General features: G+C 37.1%; 1 protein-coding gene across 5 annotated transcripts in view; it reads left to right on the top strand.

The window, feature by feature from the left end:
* Positions 1-1,302: 1,302 nt before the first annotated feature.
* The window catches only part of Mid1 (midline 1), a 341,636-nt gene continuing 321,073 nt past the window's right edge, over positions 1,303-21,865 (top strand). For 4 of the 5 annotated variants that reach the window (XR_007588531.1, XR_007588532.1, XM_050121015.1 and 1 more), the window contains exon 1: positions 1,304-1,470. The gene's annotated coding sequence lies outside the window, so the exon portion shown is untranslated. Of the gene's footprint in view, positions 1,471-21,865 lie in introns of all 5 variants that reach the window. The other variant, XM_050121020.1, reaches the window with a different exon arrangement.

Here is a 21,865-nt window from a genome sequence, read left to right on the forward strand (position 1 = left end):
AAAGTTTAGTTATTGTTCTTGACTGTGCAATTAGAGAGATTCTTTGTGATAGGTTTGCATTGGTGCTGTCTTCAATGGCATGTCAACATCCATTGTCTCTCCTTCCTGGATCAGGGAACCAAAACAGCACTAAGGTATTTTTAATAAGATTGTCACTACTCAAGGGAGCAGTCAGCTGGCGGACATAATAATAGCAAGAGATTCTTTTAAGGACTGCTTATACTTATTAGACAGCCTTCATCTCCATTAAGCATGGGAAAATCTTACATCTAATTATGTCAACTTCTTATTAAGTCTTTAGTGAAATGGATTACAATGAAAAATAATTACTACTTTACTATGATGTAGAAAAAGTAAAGAGAAAGAGTCAAGTATTAGAAACCCTACATGTCTTTTAAACTGTATTTCAAAGTGGAGTTAACTCTTCCATCTATAGAGTTCACTGGCACATGTATTTTTTTCTTCTTAAATCTGTAAAATTGCTTGTAATTTTTACATGTAATAATGTGAATTCACAAATCTCATATTTTTTTGAACAAATCAAATAATATGTAGGTTGGGAAAGATTATTACTGCCATAGATATCATTAAACTGAAATTCCATCCATCAAAAATACATTAGCAATCATTGCATTGCAAAGTAAATAAACATTAAATGTTTATATTGTATTATCTCCTAAAGGCCTGGGAAAGTTTAATAGCTTAGTTACTGTGCTCAAATAAGTCAGTTGTGCCTTGTTTCATGGAAGTTTATTCTCTTCTCATTCCCTTTCTGTCACAATTTTTACCACTTTGAAAATAATCTCAAAATTAATTTCCCTACTTTTGAAATCATGAAAGACAAATTATGACATCCTATACTTTGATTTTTTTTCCCTACAATGCCTTATGATACTATAATGTTGGTCACCGTGTGTGATATAAAATACTAGTTATTAACTCTCAGTTACACTAAAAGGGCCAATTTTTGCAGACTGCCAGGATAAAGATGCTTTTAATTAAATCTCACAAATCCCTTTGTACTGCAACCAAACCCTCTGCAGGGCAACTGATTCTAAGCCCTTCTGGCATGTATAGGGTTAACCAGGTTACCGAGGGCTCCTAGTTAACTTCTTTCACCAGGAATGCAATTCATGTTTACCTATATAAGGAAACCTGTTAGGCTGACCTGAGTTTGGTTTTTTTTTTTTTTTTTTTTTTTTTTTTTTTTTTTTTTTTTTTTTTTTTTTTTTTTTTTTTTTTTTTTTTTTGCTCTGACTGAGAGGCATGTAAGCACACACCCTGGAGAGGGGGAGCGATTCCCAGCTGGACAGAGCAAGCTTCCTGAACGCCCCAGCCATTCAGCTGATTCGAGGCGAAGAGCAGAGCCGGTACTTGCCCGAGCAGCCTGCTTGGAGGACCCTCAGGTTTGCCTCTTCCAGCTCTCAATTGAGGAACAAACCCCCGATCCTGAGAAAAATGGGGAAGCCGGTGAGTCTTAACTGCTCTCCCTCTCTGCTCGCTTCTGCTAAGGGGCACGCCTCGCTGCTCTCACCCAGGAAGCAGAGGGATAGGCGTTGCTCAGCCTCTAACCCCACAGCTCCTTCCTGAACAAACACAATGCTTTGCCGTACCTCCAGCCAACTTTCTCTGTGGGTTTTGCACATTAAAAATCTACCGAGGCAATAATTCTAGCACCTTAGACATCTCAGAAAGTGTTTTTTTTTTTTTTTTTTTTTTTTTTTTTTTTTTTTTACTGAGCAAGAGTTTCCAGACCATCGGGATGAACAAACTTTCTCATCTTTCTTGCACTCTGAAACAGTGCAGTTGAGTTTGGCGGCGGCGGGGTGGGGGCTGGGGGGTGCTTTGAGAGGAACGCTGAATCCTCACGGAAGTAAGAGTAAATCTCAGAGGGATTCTTAAATCCACAAGCAGGGTGATAGTCTGCAGAAACAGAATTTGTCATTTTTTTAAAAGGCAGTCTGAAGCTATCATTTTTCATTCCCGAGGAGCAAAATACTTGGATCCTGTACATGTAATAAAGGACACCTTCTGAGACAGCAAGGAGAGGAAGAAGCAGAGCTAGCTCCTTTGTTCTAAACAACATATAGAAATTCCCTTTTGCATTTTGACAACTAGCATGTGCCTGCTTATATATAAGGTGGGAGTGATGAATAAGGGCATTATGGCAAGGGCACTGCGGTCAATTGAGTTAAAAATTGGCTGTGCACTATACATATATAAAACATTCGGTCTGAATGGAATTAAATATGGGGATGTGAAAGTGCTTAGAAAACTTAGAGGGAAATTTTAGTTATACTTGGGAACAGTCAATTAGAAAAGGCAACTGTGAAAGGAAATTTGAAAAACCAAAAACCTGTTCCCACCGAGGTCTGAGGCGTACAGAGAAGTTTTGAACTGAAAGTTAGTTCTCTTATGCTTGTCAAAAGGGATTTAAAGTAAGGTACAAATTTGTAAATTTTATTTTTGTAAGGCAAGGTGGTTTTCTGAATTGGCTTCCATTGGATAGTTTTGTTAAATGGCGTGGCTGCTCATCTTTCAAAGGAATACTATCCTTTTCTGCCATGCACAAACTTAATTCTAAAAATTTGTGCAGCAGGATTTTGCTACTGGCTGCAACAGGTGGCAATGAGGACCTGGTTGAAGATTTGTGTGGATGAGGAGTTAATTTCCTAAATTAATATAAAGGAAAGTAATCGGTGCAAACCAATGTGAAAGAAGCAAATTGAAAGAAGTATTTTAGTGTTAATTGTAGATCATATTCTACTCTTCTGTTTGTAGCAATTGTCTTAAGACAGATTGGCAGCTCGCTATTCATAAGGACAAAAGCTCTAGCCAGTCTTACTTAGGGCCGGGGACTCTCAACAGTCCAACTATGCTAAGTAACACAGTTCAAAAGCTGCTTGCTCACTGCCATGAGAAAACAGTGAGAAAGCAGGGTGCATGGTATGGGAGACAATTTCATTAAATAAAATTCTAGATAGCATGAGCAGTGAGGGAACAATGCAAATGTTTAAAGCTTGTTATCTGCACACTGCTGCTAGGAAAAAAATGGGAGTCTTAATATTGCGCTGCTATCAGTGGGAGTGAGTAACCCAGGAGACACAAAACACTATTTTAAAATATACCCTTAATAACAGATGGTTTAATACCAGGCTGTCTCACCATGCTGCCAATGAGATGGCCCCAAGCCAAATCAACTGGCATGTCTACCATTTTTCCTGTGAGTGGATGTGTACATTGTTATTACATACTAATTGCATTAACAGCCAAGGGACTATATAACCAAGAAAACATAAAAGTCTCCTGGGGCACAGAGAGTGAGTGTCTTTATAAGGATTTTAGATTTCACAATTAGAAACCTCCTTGCCTGTGACGTTAGTTGCTGCAGATGATTGGGAGTGTTATCTGTAGAATCTATGCATTCCAGTCTCCCCACGAGCTCATCTAGGGGTAAAAATACTGATTATGGCATGGGATACCTTGGCATTCTCAGAGTTCCCGGTGGATTTCATCTTGAAGATTAAATTCATTTAGTGTCCAAATTTTCCTCCAATGAAAAACAGGATGCTATATTTTTACATTAACTCTTTCAAGTCATGGTGTTATGTTCTGGTGTGAAGGGTGCCTCCATTTAACAACATTTTTAGAACTATGAGATGGTAGTAATTTTCCTGAGTTTTGAAATTAAAAAAAAAGGCTAAAAAATCCTGGTCAGGAGGAGGGATAGTTCTTCTGATAACTTCGATAGTTCATAAATTGTGAATTCCTCAAAGAAGTGTGGTATGCATCCTGCAATTTATAGTTACCTACAAACTTCTAATGGTTTACGGACAGAACCTGTTTTTGTAGGGCATCTGGTTATCTCAGGGAACATACTTTAAGGAAAAAAAACTGGCCAGTAGGTGGGCTGCCGAGAACTGCTCAGGAGTGGGTTGCACACCTGTCTACTCGTTTATACTTCTTGGCATCTTGGGCAGCAAGCTGGACTTGGATGCAGCATACCTTGAAGATGGTTTCTGGACCTCCATTTTCCTGATATACCGCATAAATTTGATCATTTTCTATACTTAATGTAATGAGGAAAAGAAAGAAAACTGTTAATAACAATTCCTGCCCATGAAACTGACTAAATAAATTAAAATGCTACAAATTTGTTCTCCTTAGGTATATAATTTTTAATTTTTATTCTCTTTCTTGAGATCATTGGAGTTTTCAAATCCTGTCTTTGTCATTTAATTTCAGATGGAATATATATAATTTCTCACTGTTGTTGTTGTTTTAGCCTTAAAGATCTTTTGAAAAGCTAATGGCAGTTTTTGTTCTTGAGATTTTTTTTTTGTAGCTAGCATTTGGTTATTGCTTCTATTATCCTTTTTCAAGTTGGTGTTTAGCTGGGATTCTTCTGCTATCAATATTGATTTAGTCCAAGAACAATGAACATAAATAAAATATGGATTTTAAGAAGTTTTTTATCAACTGAAATTTCCTTACTTGGACACTGTACCAAAATCTGTACTAAGTTCTGTTATCTTTGTGGTCTTTAGTGAGTTTTCTCTCCCTACCATTTGATATTAATTAACTTTTAAAAACATTTTACAATATTAATTCCCATAACATTCATTCAGCAAATATTTATCAAACACCTTCTGAAGTCATGTGTTATGTACTCTGAAGGAAACGCATGTATATGAAAGACAGATGAACTTGAACTGTGTCTTTGTATGACTGATAACAACATCCCTGTAAGAAGAAATCTCATAATGTAAATGGTATGCAGCCTGTGACATGCGGTTTACTGCTGGATTATTTGGTTACTCGCTTCTTCTGTTGAGCCACTTTTAAATCAGCGCTTCCTATCTCAAAGGTACAACACACTGCTATGCAATGGATAGCTAACAGACTTGGTAAGATAATTCGAATAACAATGTAAGAGCCATGTAAAAGGATGCCAAGTGGATGCCAAGGAGCTTCATGTACTGACAGAGGAAAGAAATCACTAGAATTTCCTCTCAGAGTAATTCTAAAATAACAGTACTGGGTGGTACTACCTTATATTTTGTAAATGTAATTTTCAATACCACTGTGTCACAGCAGGGGGAGGGTTCTTTGGTAGAGTGTTTGATTAGCAAGCATGATACTCTGGATCCCATTCCCAGCATAGCAAACCAAAAAATAACTGTTCTCTCTTGGGTTGTCAGGTATTCATAGCAAAGAGGTATTTCTAGAGCACGAAGTAGATCACGAGGTTTGGATAGTGGCTCAGCAACACTGGTAATCCTTAAGGTAGGAGTTTCAGCTATAGATCTCATGAAATAGACAAGAGCCACTGCCGTGGCATCTAACACAATAGAATTCATACCTTAAATGACAAATGTTTAGATAATGCTGAAACATTTTAAAAGAAAAATGAAAGTAAACTACTGTGCTCTGGGGAATAGAGCATTTTCAGATATGCCTGGGACTTAATGGCCTCAGCTGCATTGAGGATGCCTTGGCGTGTGGATGACAGAGTATGCTCACACTCTCTTGTGGGCTGCTTTTCACTTGTTTCAACTGGAGACAGAAGTGAAATTAACCAAAGCCACTCAATTTGACAGTTTTAGTTTTAACACGTGACAGAGTTGGAATTTTTGTCAAAGAGCCTAAGCCCAGAAATGTTGTATTATTTATAGGTATTGTTCTACAACAGAGGCCTTGATTATTTAAGCTAAAATTATTCTCCCCTCCCCCTAGTATCTAATTGTACAGTTATTTATATCCACACTGACACACTCATCATGTACTGCCTTAGGGAACAAAACAATATATAAACTACCAGAAAACAGATAACAAGTTTACTCCAACTGATAGCCTTGGCTTAAACTTATGAAATAAAACAATGGTAGTGTTTCCCAAGTTTCTCCTGAAGCCGCGGATGATGGGTTGTGCCATGTGATTTCTTTAAAAACTTTTTGGGGATTTGATTTCCTTAGTTATTGGTGGGTATACAGATGTGTACTTTATTAGGCATTTGTACATATTAAAATAGTCATGCCTGAGAACACATATGATGCTGGATATGAAGTCAGTCAATGTATATTGGTTGGCTCTGGATGGGTGCAAGTGGATTAGGCATTGTTCTAAAATTAACTAATTCTAGTATTGAAGAAGTAGAAGCAGACACGCTGATGGTCCACTTAACTCATTTGAAAATTGTGCTTCAATGAAACATGAGGTACCTTCTAGTGTCTGCACCAAGTTATTTTGATTCTTTATTCTTGTTGTTGCTACTTATTTATCTCCTGGGTATTGTCAGGGTTCTCAAGTTGACCAGAATATATATATAGAACATATTTTATAAGCAAGGAAAAATGCTTGCTTCATCTTTATTAATTTAACACTTTGAAAACTTTATAACAATTACAGCAATTACAGGATGTACTAGGTTAAAAAATTCATTGGGAAAAAAACAACAGTTTTTTCTTAAAAACAAAAATAGAATGTCCTTCTAACTTTAGGAATGATTTTTTTAGGAGTATTTAGGGTTGTCTTTTCTCATGGTGTCATGCCTCCAAGGTTGCTTTTAGTTCTCATACAAGACACACATCCTAGCAGAATGAAACATTTAATCTGAGGTGACTCCCAAGACAGAGGAATATGTCCTGTGGGCTGATACGCACTAGCAAAACTTCACTGCTTATTAAGGGAGGTGGGAATCATATGGTACTCGAGTGATGAAGTAGTACAGCTTCATCAAATGTAAAGCAAGTGCCCCTATATTAGAAATATTTTCACTGAATCTCAGATACTATCTCTTACAATTGCATACCCTTTCGAAAGAAAAACAATTGAATCTGTGGTATAATGTTTTCTAGACTGCAGTACATAAACCTACATTTATTGAAAGCACTCTCTTAGGTATATTTAGAGAGAATATTTAAGATTGTATCTGCTTCATCTGCATACATAAAATGAAAATTATAGGTGAAATAAATCTCTTCAGTAGTTTCAGATTTTAAGTACAAAGGGAATACTCAATGTCCATTTAATGATATTTACTACCTTACAAACTAAGACCTAAGAGGAGTCTGCATTTATGTAGATAACGTTTCATTGCAAGAGATAACCATGAATAGAATATCACGAAATCAATAGTAAAGCTGCTATGAAAGAAATAAAAGCTCTAATCTGAGTCATGTGTATCATAATCACAGTAGGAAGGTTTAGCTAATCAGCCTGGAAGTTCGGAAACTCATATATAAGAAAGGGATGCGTAAATAGAGAATAAAAAAGAAAGAACAATGTCGAGGTGTTTAGAGGAAGAGAAAATGACCAGATTCTACTAGAGAATTTTCAATAATGGCTGACATTTGTCGTTGAAAAAAGTCCACATTGGCAGCAACATGGAAAACAGAAATAAGGGTTTCTCAGAATGATTTGATTATATGGGACCAAAGAAAGCTGCCAGACATAGAAGACATCTACTTATTTTTGTGCCATGCTGATAGAAGTGAAAAGAAACAGATAAATTTTCATGATATTTTATGATCGAAATCAACAGAGGTGAATAAAAAATGGAACACGAAAGTGGTGGCTGACAAGGCTATGTCAAAGAAAGCTTTCAGTACAAATTTAGTTCACATAACTATACAAATAGTGTAGTATCATTGAAGTTGGGAGTAAGGCAACAAAACCTGGCCTTCAGGAGGCAGCTTAATTATTTGTATTCTGGTGAAGCAGAAAAGGCATAAGTTTTGAGGTTGAACACCATGGTACGGTTCCATTCACAAGCTGTGTAATAGCTCAAATAATATGGTTAAAAACTGTGCCATAAACACCTGCATTAAGTGATGCTGGTTCAAAGGGATGTGTGGTAATCACTTCTCTGTAAGTCTTATGCAGATGTTAATATTATAATCTCACAAATTCATTCCTGTTGCAAGTTGAAAGGAGATTAGTAACTTTATGGAGGTAGAACAGGAATGGTGTTGTGTGGTGAGGTAGCAGAGAACTTAACACTGTACCTTTTCCTAAGTAAAGACTTCTCCAGGGAATCTGTTACCTTTAATTCTTTGGTGAATTTCTTCCTTTTCACTGCAACTTCTCCTCTTCTTGGTTTAAGGTATCCCGGATAAGAACAAGCTAGACTCTCATCATGTGAGGTCCTTTATCACTCGTAAGAGCACTGACTCTCTTTAGGAACGTGTAATGCAAGTGTTTACACAGACTCATGGGCACATGCTTAACCTCATGTTCTCTGCAGGGTTTGCCATTCTGTTTGTCTAGCATTCTTTCCTCAAAAGAATTTATATATGACATGTGTACTCCCTGTGTTTGTTCTCAGGAAATTCATTTCCAGGTTCTAAATATTCTCTTATTAAAGGGAGTCTTCAGGTGGCAAAAGCTACAGCCAGACAGATAGAAAACCTAGAGAATGGGCATGTGATGGGGAGGAAAGGGTTAAGCTCTATAGATTCCAAATATTAGCTTCTCTCTCTCTCTCTCTCTCTCTCTCTCTCTCTCTCTCTCTCTCTCTCTCTCTCTCCAGGTGTTCTGGCATTGTAGGACGCAAGTCACTACCAATATTCTCCCACTGTCTTGCTCTGTTTATTTCCCTTTGTTCTTGGCACATGTTATTTAAGTCCCTTTTTATTGTTAGACCTCAGTGAATGCTTCCAATTTGGGGTATACTTATGTATAAATGCGGTACAAGCCACATTTATGATTCACTGGATTATTAAAATGTCTGAATTTCTCATCAAGATCCTATTCAGTTATTTTTTATGTACAACAAATGATTATTTTCATATAGAAATATGTGGTGCAGCATAGGAGATTTTTCCACTCTGTCGTTTTATTTGTAAAGTGTTTGAGTGGAATATTGTGAGCTCTCTATGAACTCCCAGGTAACTGGATGGTCCATGGTTCTTAATTCTGGTATTTGATACGTGACTGTAGACATTCTAGCTGGGATTTGGGTGGAGGCGGGTGAGTAAGAAAGCAGACTGGAAGTTGTTATCTGTAATAGAAATCTCAGACATGTTTGGAAAGTGTGTCTTCCTCTTCCTAATCCATTCCTTCTTCAGCCCTCAGTAATTTCTCCTCTATAGGACCCATTTTGGTACAAATGCATTTCAAGGTATAAGGGCATTGTAAAGCATTCATTTCAAATCTGAATAGTATCTCACAGAGAGACTGCCACTTTTACATTTTAGTGACGCACTTGGCTTTGCTGACATTAAAGCAGAAATACCCAATCCACAGAAACTTCCAGTCAGCATGTGCAATGGTAATTCACAATGCAAAAAACACCCACCACCAACAAAAAAACAAAACAAAACAAAAAACAAGTAGGAAGTCAGACCTTGACAGTGTTAAATCAGAGGACAAGTTAATTTTGTCCAAGAATTCAGGTACCTGCCCATAAATCATTGGCTAGTAGACTGAAGATAATGAAGGAAGCCCCAGAATGATCCAGGGTGAAGGTCACATCAAACACTGCAATCAATGAAAAATGGTGAGAACTTCTATTTCCAGACCCCAGAGTCAAGCTCCTGCCGAGATAAAGGTGTGAGCTTTGCACAGCATCAAACCTTCTTGTCTGTTTATTCTGCTTAGAAAGAGTAAAGTAGGGAGGAAGAAGGCCTCTGCCAACAGACTATAGGTCATAAATTAGCTAATAAAATATGTCCCCAGTTATCTCTTAAATAGTCTATTTTATATAAACTTGTCTATTTGATTTACTTTTTTCTCCACTCACTCAAGGTTGCGTTTTGGTAGCCTTAGTCAGTATACGAGTTTTAAGTTGCAAAATCATAGATGACCTACCTTGTGTTTTGAGGAAAATATTAGTATATATGTACTACTGTGTGTGTGGTATATGTAGCTTGTTGCTATTGATCAGAAATCTAAAAGTCAACTTCAGATGTCTATATGAAATATTAGTTAGTTTGATGAAATAGGCATATTATTGTAAAATATATTTAGTTTTATTAAAAATAAATTTTAGTAATGCCTCCAAGATTTTGTAGTTCTAATTTATTATTTCCACTGGGGCTAGAATAGCCAATTCTTATTTTATCTAGTAGAGGCACAGTCAATGCTAATACAACACTACACATATTTCTATACATTTCTGTGTACATTAAACATACATTTACATATGTTTGTGTTATATGTGATTATATAAATATATCTACATACACAACCATATATATACAAATATATATGCCCATTTAAAGATGTCTTTGAGAGTAAAATTTCAGCCACTGTTTATTATTCTCAATGTCAGATAAATGATATAACAAGAAAAGAAAATGACATTTTTATGACTGTATATAATGGCTTAGATAATAGCTGGATAGTCAAAGAGGCAGGTGGGGCAGAGGCATAAACAGGAAATTAAGAAGGGAGGTGCTAAAGCAACAAAATCTGCTCTCCCCTGCCCACCTGCTCCCACACGGAGACAAAATCCCAAACAACGAGGTACATGATGAAAGGATCAAGTAAACTGGCAAGGCATGCATTGCTAGAAAACAGAAACTACAGGAGGCAGAAAATGAAAGAATAAAAAGAAAGGATATGAAAGATACTTCGGGGGAAATGCTTTTAAATTTTAAGAAATGGGCAAAAGAGGTAAATGAAGGAAGAAATGAGAAGGTAAAATTAAAAATAACCAAAAACATCATCCAAGGGAAGTTGAGAAATTAGAAGATAGAACTATTGAGGAGCAGAGGGCACTGTTAGTTCTCATTTAAAAGTGCCTGGCCAATTGTAGATCCCTGAGAATAATTTAATAACCCTGAGATAATATATCCATGGGATATATCCAGTGAAACTGACCTTAAAGATGATAGAATTTGTCTTACCGCCTTGTAAGTATAAAGGCAGTATGCTTTTTTAAAAAACTTCCCTTCCTCAAAAAGGCATGAATGGCAGGAATCCAGGACTTCTTAGATGTGAGGTGGCACAGAGGAGACTGGCCTTTCCAGAGTTAGTAAATGGTTATTCTAGGTCAGTGAACAATAGGCTGGAGGCCTTAAGAGCTAATCCTCCACATGCCTCCCCTAGTCCTCAGAGTCATTCATTAAACCAGCAGCAGCACCTGGCTTAATGTTTATAAAATACTTTCCACTTCTGCAGGGGAGAGGGCAGTAAAGGCTGGGATCTGCGAATTCATTTCTATTGTTAAGTATTACCAAAGTCCCAGAGCTTCACTTGGTAACTGCCAGGCAGCTTGTGCATGAAATCTCAAATCCAACTCACTGTGATTTTGCTCGCAATAACTTATGCTTATAACTCAGTGCCCTGAGTAACAGTTTCTTTCAGGACAAGTGTGCATATTATAGTATATCACACATCTCAAGGCCTGTTTCAGAAAACTGTTTTGACACAACGTGTTAACAGTGAATTATTGATTTTTTACCTGCAGCAAGGAGTAATGCTCAAAGTGGCTGGGGAAAGCTTCCCAGTTGTTGGCTAGTCGTGCAGCTCTATTTAAGGCTCTAGTGGGTAATTCAGATGATGGCAAACTTCACTTTGACACAGTGCCATAGTGCTTCCATTAGAGCCCTGGGTAGAGCACAAACATCTGCTTGCTTTTATTGTCCATGTGTTACTTAAGATAGTCTGTTCCTTTATGACGTAAATCGCTGGAATCTGCTGACTATTTATAATGCCTCTTTTAGTGTTTCCTTGAAATGATCACTCTTTACAGTTGTTTAGAAGATAATTGGCCTTTTCGGTACACAAAAATTAGAAAGATCATATTTTCTACTCCTCTGACCTTTTCCAGAGATGGCATTATGACTAAAGCATACTGGCGTGTTGTAAAATTCTTTGTCTTGGGGATTGTGTGATTCATGGGTTCACATTATCACATCAAGTCAAAAGAAACTACATTTCCAACTATTTGATCAAAGGTAACTAGCCTGTTGGTTTTTTGTTTTGTTTTTGTTTTTTCCTCTCTGCCCAGAGCTTTGTGGGTTTACTTATTTCAGTTTTCCTTGAAAGGGTTTGCTATTGCCTTCCCCCATATTTATCTTGTCCTAACAGGACGCTGAGCAATTTGTTTGCCCTCTAGTATATTCATGTGTCCACTCCAAATAAGTTTCAAGACAGCCAGGGACAGCATTTTCATTCCAATGGATTGGCTGTATTCCAGGGCTTCTTCGATTGACAGTTTTGTCTTACTTTTATTATAGATGAAGGCCTGAGGCCAAGGAACTTCTCAAGAACATGAGGGCCATGATACGAAGAATCTAGCATATGAAAAACAAACACCACCACTTATGATCCCAAATTCGAGCAAAGATTGGCTTGAGGTGTAATGAATACTAAAATGATTTTCCTCAGCCCAGTGATTAGAGAATCTTGGGAGGACATAGCCATGCACATTGCGTCTTGTAACTTGTAAAATTTTCCAAAATAATCCATCTGGAAGAGCACTTTTATATTATGCCAGTAAATAGGGCTCTTACTTGGGTCCTGGAATGTCATGGAGCCAGAAAGTTTCCGGGAAATTCCTAAGGGAAGGATATTGGAAGATGATATCTGAGGATCGTGAGAGTTCTTGAGACTTGCCAGGGAACGGAGACAAGGACTAATTGGGAGCTTTTGAGAGTGCAGAAAGAATCCATGTGGATATGTGAGGTTGGAGTGATTTCTTTCCAATTGAGATCTATGTGTTTCTTGCTCTCTCTGAGTTCTGAATATTGAATTTATGAAAATGCAAAAGAGAAAAAGATTGTGTCCCAAAGGGAAACATTTAGAGAGTTGGGGGAAAAGAACATCCACTGCCTCATTACTGAGAAAGGAAAGAATGCAATGGAGAAATCTGGTCACTAATTGCAAATAAAATTAACAATTCCTGCATGCTGTTAAAAACGAAAATATCATGTTCCATAAGTTACAAATAAAGGGCCATGAATAAAGAAGATTCTCAGAGTAAATTTCAGCTCAAATTCATTTCATCTGGGACAACAATGGCTCAGTGAGTGAAGGTGCTTACCACCAAGCCTGATGATCTGAGTTGTATCCTTGAACCCACATTGTGGGAAAGAGCTGACTCTCCCAATTTGCCCTCTGATTTCTCCATGCTCGCCAAGGCACAATATGGTGCCCATACACATATGCATGTGCAAATGTGTGCATGTGCATATATGTGCATACACACATGCACACACACACACACACAGACTTTCTCATTTCAGTCAAAGAAAGTGTAGAAAGTAAGAACTCACCTTGGCTTCTTAGTCTGTAGTTTGCCACAGCCACCATCACTAGCTGTTTAATGCCCTCTAAGGTTGAACAAAATACACAGAAACTATGTCAAAATCTAGCGCTACACAAACCTAACTTAGAATCTCCACTGCGACACTTGCTAGCTGGACGACCTTCTCTCAAAGTCCTTGGTTGATTTTGTCATCAGCCTTTCCAGGGCACATGGTAAGACAAGCCGGCACAGTATTCTAAGCAGAGTAAATACCTGGGAAATCCTGGCTAGCATCATCCTCTCTGAGCACATAGGGAGTGATGGTTCGGTGTTTGATAAATTGGTGCCCCAAGAAGTTGTCATTCTGGACAAAGCACGCAAAATATGCCACCTCTAGGAGAGAAAAGCCCATTGAACTTGTTAATAGGCCTTTTAATCCAAATCACTCCAAATTGTTTAGACTTCCTTCAGAGACCTGTGGACTTAGACAAGACTTAAGATGTCCATTAACATAGCCGAGGAAATGGATTGATAATACATCGAAACAATAACTTACTAAAGGGGAAGGCAGGCAGGTGTTTTATACCACCCTGTTCTTTTGATTCAGAATGAGCAGCTTTATACCTTCAAAAAATTTTCCTATACTAGACCTGACTGAAGTTTTGCATATGAAATGTCTTACAAATGAATTTAAGTTAATGCTACTAAAATATTTAGCGATTTCAGGCAACCATTCTAACATATGTTGGCTTAAAGCTAACTTTTAAGAGTTTTGCCTGGAGACAAATTCTCTTTTAAAAAAAAAAAAACACTTGAACAAATTAAACACAAAGTAAAATTTGTTTGGAAGATGATGTTTCACCCAGACTGGTTTTTTATTTCCTCTTGGACTAGAAACATGTTAGTCATTTAAAAAAATATACATGTCCTTAAGACATATTTCAATAGGGCAAAACCCCTAATCAACAACAAAACCCTATTTCTATAAATACACAAGGATCGCAGCAATGCATAATGGCATAAATTACTGTCTGTGGCCATTTCTTCTTCCTGACACTTTGGAGGAAGTGTTCTTTTGATAGAAACGAAAACATGTTGCCCTCATCTGAAAACTTAGTAACAACAGCAGCTTTGCAATGCATTACATTGCTAAAGTCTACTTATCATAAACATAAAACCCAATTTTGACTTTTTCATTTTCTTAAAATCTAAAACATAATTTTTTGTTTGTTTTACTCAAAGACAGATATTATCTATCTCTCTGAAATGTTTAAACAAAAAGACTGATGAAAAAACACCACATTTCTTATCCTTCTGATAAAAATTAAGGAACACGACCTTACCTTATATTCTTGAACAGAATGTTGTATTTTCCTACTCCCACATCTGACCCTTCAATGTATTTTTCATATGTTCCAATCTCGATCCACAGATTAACCAATAGTGCAGAAAATCCTAAAAGGTCAACATCAAAGGATTATGATAACCCTTTTTTGACAGTTTAATTTGAATCATCTAGTAAGGTCACATAATTTGCTTTCTTAGAGTACAATACATAAATAAACAAACATCTCTGTAGAAGTCAGGGCACGTCTCATCACTTGGATGGGTTTCCAGTGCTGCCTTTCTCCTACATTTCCTTCTAAGGGATCTTTTTGATAAGAGATGTCTCTGTCGAGATACCTGTGTTCATCTATGAATCTCCCTGAATATACTTCAAAGTGTCATTTTCAGGTAATGATGTCTGGTAAATAATACCCAACATGGCACTTACTAAATTAGTTTGCCCCACATTACTTGGGGATAATGACCATAGTAAATTTATTTAGATTCTGTGTGATAACACCAAAGATGCAGTTTATTTAGGTATTGATGGAGTATAGTTAATTTTTTATTATTCTTTATAATTATTTATAATTATTAGCCTTAGTATGTTCAGGAATGTCTGGTATCTATTTAAATATAGTGAGAAGAATTCAGCATGAACAAAATATAATTTTCTCCAACATGAAAGTGCACTATATATTGGATGAAGCAACTATAATACAACGTATTACACTCATTTGCTCCACAACCATTTATTACACATCTATTTATTAGGCTATGGGGATACACATTTCCTGCCCTCAAGGAAATTATGGTTTGATAAAGAAATTTAAGTAGGTGCTAAGTAGAATGCAAATGAAATTTTTTTATTTAAAACATAACAAATATAACATAAATGAAGAAAGGTATGATCTATTGACTGTCCTAAGTAATAATTCTGGTTTATGCTAACATTAATATTGACCTCAAAAAGACTGCATAATTGACAGAAAATGATGACAATGTCTTAATGTTTGGGCTTTTAAGTTTTTTGTTTTAGTTTTTATTTATTACTTGTCTTTCCTGCATCTATGTATGTCCACCTTGTATTCTAAAAGTAAATCACCATGTGAGGTCTGGAAACTGAAGCTTGCCAAGTGCCCTTATAACTACTGAGTCATCTCTCCAGTCCTGCTATTTGGGCTTTATTAGTATGACTTCATGCTCAGTGATCTATATTTCTGGTGTCTACATGAAAGGTTCTGAGGTGATTGAAGACAGCACTGTATCATAGCAAGCTTCAGAATTTCCAGGTACAAACTACTGGAGAAAAGCAGACTACTGAGCCTTGTCTGCAAAAACTACTATAGCTGGTCTTGAGATAGGGTCTAAAAGTCTGCATGTCTAACATGCTTGCAGGTGATGTGGATACTGGTGATAAGAAAACTCTGTTTTATAGCGTTGGTGTCAGATATACTCATAGAGTTACAATACATCCTATATGTGCAGGAGAATTAAATATGGTATACACCAAGATGAGGTAGTAGACGGTGTAGTGACCAAGCCAAGTGTAAGGTAGATATTAAAAGGGTTCTTCTTTAGACCGTTCAGATAACTTCTCTGGTGAGATTAAGATTAGAGAAACTGCAGTTTATTAAAACAAGCTCAACACTCTCATATGAGTACAGGCAACTTTGAACCACACAGCTGCAGAAACCCGGGGGCCTGGTGAAAGATTTTCGTTTTTAGTTCCCATGTACACCCTAGAGTGCTCCAAATGTGTTTGCATGTTCACACTTTTCTGTCGCTCATCAATTGTCTTTGCAGTGAGGCAGTTTCACAAGGCTCCATTAGGGGAGCCTGTGACAAGAACATGATTTCATAAAGGCCGCAAAGCCAAGCTACCCCTGCTTTTCCTTTCATGTCGAGAAGCTATGTATTGTTGGCAGCTCTGTTGTAAAGTAGTTTTATGGGTACAGCATGTTGAGATGAGAGAACAGGAAAGGCAGAAGTAATTTCTTGTCGACTCAGTTAAAACTGACCATTCTGTCCCTGGTTACCAACTCTGAGGGAGCAGTTAAGTTTTTTTCCTCTTGGATTTCTGAATCTAGAAAATGAGAGTGCAAAATTTCAGGGAATTTTAAAAGAATTTTCATGTTTTAGTCTGTAGTGTTTTGTGGTAATGCTTTATTAAAGCATATTAAATATATACAAGGGATTTTTAAATAATCACAGTTATGTACTTATATATGTACCTCAAATGCACACTTTGGCATTTATTTCAAAGAAATGAAATGGTCCCAAAACCCTGTACACAAACATTCATGCAAGCTTTATTTATGTGAGCCTGAACCTAGAAGCAGCCCAAATATTCTCCAACAAGTAAAGCGTTAAACAAACTTTGATACCTTTTTACTGAAGAATACTATGGAACAGTGAGAAGGAATGGATTATTCATGTCTAGCAACCTTGAGGAATATCCAGTGAATTATTCTGACTAATAAAATGCCAATGCTGGAAGGCTACATACTCCATGATTTTCTTAATTTGATTTGGTAGGGAAAAAATAAAAATAGAAAACAATTAATGGTTTCCTAGGTATAGATATTGGAAAAGTGAGGGAGATGGTTGTGTTTAAAGGGGTAACATAAGGGATCTTTGTAGGGATTGAGCTAAACACATGTATATGCGTATACACTCACATCAGTACTAGAAAACTAGGGAAATCTCAATAAAACTGACAGGTTGCATCTGTTTCAGCATTCTGGTTGAAATATTGTATTATAGTTTCACAAAAGTGCACTAAATTGTAGAGAGAAACTGGGAAAGAAGGTAAAGGTCATTTCTATATTATATCTTTTTTTTTGAATTTTGAATAAATGGGACCTCGTAAAATAGAGAAGCTTCTGTAAAGCAAAGGACATGGTCAATTAGACAAAAAGGCAGCCTACTGAGTGGGAAAAAAATCTTAACCAACCCCATGTCAGGCAGAGGATTGATCTCCAAAATATATAAAGAACACAAGAAACTAAACATCAAAATACAAAGTAACCTAATTTGAAAATGGGGTACAGAACTAAACAGAGAATTCTCAACAGAAGAATCTCAAATGGCCAAAAGATACTTAAGGAAATGTTCAACATCCTTAGTCATCAGGGAAATGCAAATCAAAACAACTCTGAGAAATCATCTTACGTCAGTCAGAATGACTAAAATCAAAAACACTAATAATAGCTTATGCTGGAGAGGATGTGGAGCAAGGGGAACACTCCTCCATTGCTGCTGGGAATGCAAACTTATACAACCACTTTGGAAATCAGTTTGGCGGTTTCTCAGAAAATTGGGAAACAACCTAACTCAGAACAAAGAAATACTAGTCTTGAAATATACCCAAAAGATTCTCAGTCATACTACAAGGACAGTTGTTCAACTATGTTCATAGCAGCACTATTTGTAATAGCCAGAACCTGGAAACAACCTAGATGCCCCTCAACCAAAGAATGGATAAATAAAATATAGCACATTTACGCATTAGAGTACTAGTCAGCAGTTAAAAAAAAAATGACATCTTGAAATTTACATGCAAATGGATGGAACTAAATAAAAAAACATCCTGAGTGAGGTAACACAGACTCAGAAAAATGAACATGGTTTATAATCACTCATAAGTGATTTCTAGCTGTAAAGCAAAGAATATTGAGCTGATAGTTCATGATTCTAGAGAAGCTAAGTAACAAGATGAACCCTAAAAAAATCATACATAGATCTACCTAGAAAGGGGAAATAGACAAGATTGCATGACAAAATTGGGAGCATGGGGGTAAGGAAAGTAGGGAGGGTGGAAGGGGAAGATGAGTGGAGAAGGAAGGGGAAGCAGAACTTGAGGGAACGGGATAGTCAAGATGGAGGAAGCACAGAGAAAGATGGAGAAAGCAAGGAAAGAGATATTTTGATTGAAGGAGCCATTATAGGGCTAGCAAGAAACTTGGCACTAGAGAAATTCCCATGAATCCACAAGGATGACCTCAGTTAAGACTCTATATTATACCTTACAATTGCATATGATCAGCAATTATAACAATAAAAGCTTCTCATTAAAAGAAAACATTCTTAGCAAAGTGGTGGTGGTGGCAGCGGCACAGGCCTTTAATCCCCAGCATTCAGGAGGTAGAGTCAGGTGGATCTCTATGAGTTTAAGGCCAGCCTGGTCTGCAGAATGAGTTCCAGACAGCCAGGACTACACAGAGAAACCTCGTCTGAAAAATCAAAACAATCAAATGAAAGGAAAGAAAGGAAGAGAGAGGGAGAGAGAGAGAGAGAGAGAGAGAGAGAGAGAGAGAGAGAGAGTTTGAGAGAGAGAAACAATCTTGTTCAGTGAGATGTTTCAGTTGTTAAAGCTTCTTGCTGCCAAACCTACACAACCTGAGCTCAATCCCCAGGAGTCACATGGTGAAAGGATAGAACTAATTCCAACCCTGTGATATACAGACACAGACACACACTTACACACAACTAAATACATTCAGGAAAATAAAGAAATGAAATATTCTTTTAAAAGTATTAAAAATTAATCTTGAGCAAGCCTAGTAACCAAAAGTTTGTGTTAATGTGATTTCAAGTTGCACACAGTAGTGTTTATTAAGTAGTTTCAATGCCTCTTCTACTTATGTGAGTTTTCTCAAATTAAATCATACCATACATAGGGCAAAATAAAATGCAATGTGATTCCCTACAGCAAAGATTAGCAAGCTATGACTCACGGTTAAATCTAGTCCTCTGTCTGTTTTCATGACTCTCAACCAAAAATGGTTCTTTTATTTCCAAGTATGAAAAGCTTCAAAAGAAGAAGTACTATTTTATGACAGGTGAAAGTAATATGAATTTCCAACTTTAGTGTTCATAAAGAGAGTGTTATGAGAACACAGCCATACCCACTGACATTATATTATTGTCTCTGGCATTTTTCATGGCCCATCAGGAGAGAAAGCTAGTTGCAATGGGATTGCTAGGCCCATGAAGCCAAAACTAGGAACTATCTAAGATTTTTACAGAAAAGTTTACCTACCTTTGCACTTGGTGCATTAACTCTGGGTTTTCTAGGCTGATAACTCTGATAAGTGATCATCTTAGCATCAAAGCATTCCATGACGGAAATAATATTTATAGCATAAACCCACAGGAAAATGTCACTGCCTGAATCAATTCTGGGAGTCTTAGATTATTCATATATTCTGTCCTTCTGGAGGAATCATAAAACCCATAAACTCAGTTCATACTTAAAGAGAACAAAAGAATGTGTGTTTCTTAGGACAAGCACAAAAAAGAAAGAGACCTCATGGCAAGACATAATCAGATCAAGTTCAAGTCATCACTCTTGCATTTACCAGCTATGTAATCTGGGCAAGTCATTCACCTTTCTGGGCTTTATAACAATCAAGATGAATATGTCTACTCCCATGGATTTTCTGAGTACATAACTAACCTGTACTTCAAGAACCTGGAATGTTGGAGTAGGCAAATTCCTACTTATGCTCCCTCCAAGCTGTTTCAAGACAGGAATCATTCATCTGGTTTTGTGTCTTATTTTTCTGTGCTACCCATATCTCATTCTGACTTAGAAATCTGCAAGGAAGAGAGTTTGACCCCTTTTATAAACATCTACCTCCGTCTTTGCAGTTTCTCTGTAAGCATCTGTGGAGGGACAAAAAAAAAAAAAAAAAAAAAAAAACACCAGCCCACCTCCCTGCTGCCAGGATTTCTCTTCAGATTTCTCTCTTAGGAGACCTAAGTGGAGGCTCTGATACAATGGAATATAATCAAATCTATTTTTTAGTTATGGGATGAAATGTGTCTGCAGTGCTGGTGGAACCTGCAGGTAGATGTGATCCCAGTAGTTTCAAATCTAGTCTCCAGTAACAGGCCAGTTGCTGTCTGAAAGCCCTTTAGGTTATAAAGAAAAACTTCTTACTAAAATCCTAAAGTCAGAGAGGAAACATGAGAAGAAACTTACTTGCCTATTGATCATTGCTGAACATTCAAAGTGCACAGTTCATGATTATCTCTACACATTGATTCAGTGGGGACTTGGATGTGATTACCATGACACTTCTTTCAGCGCATGCCAAACTGACAGCCACGAGGACTAAATTCAGTGTTGTACTATTCTCGGAAAGGACACAAAATCCAGACTTAGGAGTCATGGCCAATCTGGTCAGATAGAGCAAGACTGAAGTGAGCAGTGCATCCCTGAATGTGACTTGGATCCTTCTTAGTGATGCCCAGAAAGAAGACTTAAGGAGTTGATATTAAGCTAGTTCCTGATCTAGAAAGATTTTTAGCATTACTGAAAGAGAAAGGGAAACAGACAGAAAAAGAAAAAAACAAGTTGAATGATTTTTTTGTTGTTGTTGTTCATCAGGTCAAATGTTTTTTTTTTAATTAGTAAATTTGTTTGAGTAAGTTCTGTGATTTAAATCACTTAGTTTCCTTGTCAATCTTTTTCGAAGTACATATAAAGTATAATACCATAACACTCAGTAGAATGTAAGCATATGCATGCAATGAGCCAATATGGACTTCCCCCTTTGTGTAATTCATACTTATCTGAGGGAAAAGATGGTACACTTACATCACCCAACTCAAACTGCCCCCAGTAATGTTTTAGTGATAGCTTCTGGCATGGTTGAATCCACTGTGGATGCCCTATTTTACATGACCCATCCTTTCTTCACTTAGGCAAATTAAAGTGCCTTACTCTTAGCAAAGCTTCCAGTACATTGAATTTTCTAGATGTCTCATGTAAGGCTATTTTTGAAGCATAAAGTTTCTAGAACCATCTCTAAAGATGCCCCACATTAATGCTGAGATGATGGTGATGGACCGGAGAATACAGAGATATCACTCTAATATTTGTGTTAGTTTGTACAGCACAGCTTATCTTAATAGACAAATCATCTAGGTAGGTGTGGCATTATCTTGTGAGCCTTAAAAGCAGAGAACATTTTTTGCCTGGGACAGAAGTCAGAGAAACTGGAAGTATGAAAAATAATCTTGAGTATTACCACATTTGGCTTTAAGGATGAACAGAGTCATACCAAAGATAGAAAAGCAGCATGTAATTGGTGAGCCATCATTCTATGACAGAAGCATGTAAATGGAGACCTCAGTCCAACAAACTCTAAGATCCAGGGTCAACCAATGACTAGAATCACCATGGAAGCAGACCCTTTTGCAGGGACTGTAGATGAGATTCCAGGCTTACCAGTGTTTTCATCTCAGCGATGTGAATCCCTGAGTGTAGAGAAAGTTGACTAGTTGAGTCTATCCCATCTTCAAGCCTGCATCCCCATGAACTAATAAAACATA

This window comes from Alexandromys fortis, unplaced genomic scaffold (assembly GCF_014885135.2).
Source record: "Alexandromys fortis isolate MF-2015 unplaced genomic scaffold, M_Fortis_MF-2015_v1.1 scaffold_192, whole genome shotgun sequence".
In the NCBI taxonomy this organism is placed as follows: Eukaryota; Metazoa; Chordata; class Mammalia; order Rodentia; family Cricetidae; genus Alexandromys; species Alexandromys fortis.